The sequence below is a fragment of the Eubalaena glacialis genome, chromosome 12 (assembly GCF_028564815.1).
Source record: "Eubalaena glacialis isolate mEubGla1 chromosome 12, mEubGla1.1.hap2.+ XY, whole genome shotgun sequence".
Lineage (NCBI taxonomy): Eukaryota > Metazoa > Chordata > Mammalia > Artiodactyla > Balaenidae > Eubalaena > Eubalaena glacialis.
This window is the reverse complement of record NC_083727.1, coordinates 76,809,905-76,813,704: the sequence shown is the minus strand read 5'-3', so window position 1 is coordinate 76,813,704 and position 3,800 is coordinate 76,809,905.

Below are 3,800 nucleotides of genomic sequence, written 5' to 3'. Positions count from 1 at the left end.
AATGTCCATCAACAGAGGAATGCACCAAGAAGAAGTGGTCCATGTATACAATGGAATGTTACTCCAGTAAAAAATATAAATTAAATTTAAAAAACAAACAAATGTGAGGAGACATCAGCATTTGTGGGTTTATCCGGGCACATTGCACTCTAATTTATAACCGAAGAACACCACTGGCTGGTAGGTCTGTTTCCCTAGTACCAGCGTGGGGAACGTAGAAAGGCTGCCGCCCTCTGGCCGTTACCTGCAAAAGCAGGTTGAAAGCCTGAGCTAATGGTCACTTCATATGAACTAGTACTGCAGGGCTGTAAAAGAAACCTGCCCTCAAAATGTCTTGAGGGAGGTAATGGCCAACATATTTCAAAAGGTGACACATACTTTAAGTAAACACTTTGAAGAACTAAGCTCTAATCACAGCTGGAAAAATAAAAAGGACATGTCTTAAAGCTCAATTTCAACGCATTATGAGACACATGCGAATTCAACCCCAGAGAGGTATCAGCTCACACCAGTCAGAATAACCATCAGCAAAAAACTACAAAGAATAAATGCTGAAGGGGCTGTGGAGAAATGCATACCCTCAACTTTATGTGGGACGTAACCTGGAAAGAGCCACTAAAGAGAACAGAATGGAGGTGCCTTTAAAAGGTAAACATTGAGCTACCATATGATCCAGCAGACCCATTCCTGGACCTATAACCTAAGAAGACAGAATTGGAAAGACACAGGCAGGCAAATCTGCATTGCATAGTATCACAATAGCCAAGATATGGAAGTAACCAAAAAGTCCACCGACAGATGGGTGGACAAAGAAGAACTGCTACACGTACACATGGAATATGAGCTAGCGAAAAAATGAAACAATGCCATTTGCAGCACCATAGGTGAGTCTAGAAGTAATCACGCAACTTGTAGTAAGTGAGAAAGCCAAAGACACATATCCTATCATATCACGTACAGGTGTTACCTAACAATTGAAACAAACGAAGATATTTCCAGAGAGAAAGGCAATCACAGATTCAGTACAAAAACTTATGGTTCACCAAATGGAAAGGTGTGAGGATTAGGATACATTACCATATTGAGGTTAACAGAGAGATACAAACACATGTGAAATATATAATCAGCAAAGACCTACGGAATACCAAGAGAAGACTACTCAACATTGTGTCATAACCTACATGGGAAAAGGATCTGAAGAAGAATAGATATACGTATATGTGTGAAAGAACCACATCTTGCACACCTAGAACAAACAAAACATTGTAATCAAGTTTGCTGTGATAAAAAATAAAAATTAAGTTAAAAATACGAACAAGAAGTAATGAGACATAAACTTAAAGGGCTTTTTCCTGGCACATTCCATTCTAATTTACAACCTAGAACACCACTTCCAGTAAGGCTCTGTTGCCCTAGTAACCAGATTTGGTAAAGGAGAAATGCTGCCGCCTTGTGGCCGATTCCCGCAAGAGCAGCTTTTAACCCACAGCTAATGGTCACTTAACATTCACAAGGACTCAGGGCTGTAAAGGACACCTGCCGTCAAAATTGTGCTGAGGTAGGGAATGGATAAAAAAAATTCAAAACAGGCAAATTTTTCAAGAAGATAGTATGAAGAGGTAAGTTTTACTCACTCTCTTTTTTAAAAAAGGAAACTGGATAAAAGCTCAACCTCAGGAAGTATTAGACTCATGCAACCGAATCTACAGAGAGTTTTCAACTCACACCAGTCGACTGACCATCAGCAAAAAGTCTACAAACAATCAATGCTGAAGAGGTTTTAGAGAACTGTGTACCCTCTAGCTGCTGGTGAGATGTAAAGTGGTTGACAGCCAATAATGAGAACAGAAAGGAGCTGCGCTTAAAAGGAAAAATTGAGGTACCGTTCAATCCAGCAGGCGCACCAACGGGCCTCTCACCTGAGAAGACCAGAATCGAGAAGACCCGGGCTGCAAAAGCTGCACTGCAGCCTTAGTCACAATAGACAAGACAGTGAAGCAACCAAAATGTCCATCAACAGATGAAGGGATAAAGAAGAAATGGTCCATGTACACAATGAATACTAGCCATGGAAAACAATGAAACACTGCTCTTTGAGGCACCATAGATGATCTTGGAGATAATCACAGAACATGAGGTAAGTCGGAAAGCAAAGTCCTATATCTTATGATAACACTTATAGGCGTTATCTAATAACTGACACAAATGAACATATTTCCACAGAGAAAGGCACTCACTGACTTAGAAAAAAAACTATGCTTATCTAAAAGGAAAGGTGGGGGGAATGGATAAATGAAGATTAGCCTTACCATATGTATACAAATACCTATTATATACATATATCAAAAAGAACGACCATATAGCAAGGGAGGTTTACGGAACACTCTGTAATAATTTACATGGGAAGAGGATCTCTACATAAATAGATGTATATAATGTGTAAATGAACCAGAGTGTGTACACCTTGGACAAACAACATTCGAACCATTACCCCAATTTAAAAAATTAAAACAACGAACTAGAAGTAATGAGACCTAAACTTATGGGGGGTTTTCCTGGCACATTCCATTCAAATTTACAACCTGGGTAAACGACTTCCAGAACGGCTCTGCTGCCCTAGCACCCAGATTTGGGAATGGAGAAATGCTGCCTCCTTGTGGCCATTTCCCACAACAGCAGCTTTAAACCCACGGCAAAAGGTCACTAAATATTCACCAACTTGCAGTTCTGTAAATGACACCTGCCCTCCAAAAGATTTCTGGGGTCCAAAATCGACCAAAAAATTCAAAAGAGGGCAACCTTCCAAGAAGACAATTTCAAGAGGTATATTGTACTCACGGTTTTTTCTTTTAAGAGAAAAGAAAAAGGCGTGGGAAAATGATGAATTTTAGGAATTTTTAAAGATATGCAAAACGAAATTACAAATACCTATCAGTTCCCAGCAGTCAGAATGACCATTAGCAAAAATGCTGCAAACAATACATGCTGAAGGGATTGTGGAGAAATGTGTACCCTCAGTTCTAAGGGGGACGTGGTAAGAACCATTAATGTAAACACAGTGGAGGTGCTTTGAAAAGGTAAACATTGAGCTACCAGTGAATCAAGCATACCATCTGCTGAGCCTATCACCTGAGAAAATGAGAATCTAAAAGTCACAGGCTGGCAAACCTGTACGCCAGCAATATTTACCCTAGTGAACACTTGGAAGCAACAAAAATGTCCATCAACAGAGGAATGCACCAAGAAGAACTGGTCCATGTATACAATGGAATGTTACTCCAGTAAAAAATATAAATTAAATTTAAAAAACAAACAAATGTGAGGAGACATCAGCATTTGTGGGTTTATCCGGGCACATTGCACTCTAATTTATAACCGAAGAACACCACTGGCTGGTAGGTCTGTTTCCCTAGTACCAGCGTGGGGAACGTAGAAAGGCTGCCGCCCTCTGGCCGTTACCTGCAAAAGCAGGTTGAAAGCCTGAGCTAATGGTCACTTCATATGAACTAGTACTGCAGGGCTGTAAAAGAAACCTGCCCTCAAAATGTCTTGAGGGAGGTAATGGCCAACATATTTCAAAAGGTGACACATACTTTAAGTAAACACTTTGAAGAACTAAGCTCTAATCACAGCTGGAAAAATAAAAAGGACATGTCTTAAAGCTCAATTTCAACGCATTATGAGACACATGCGAATTCAACCACAGAGAGGTATCAGCTCACACCAGTCAGAATAACCATCAGCAAAAAACTACAAAGAATAAATGCTGAAGGGGCTGTGGAGAAATGCATACCCTCAAC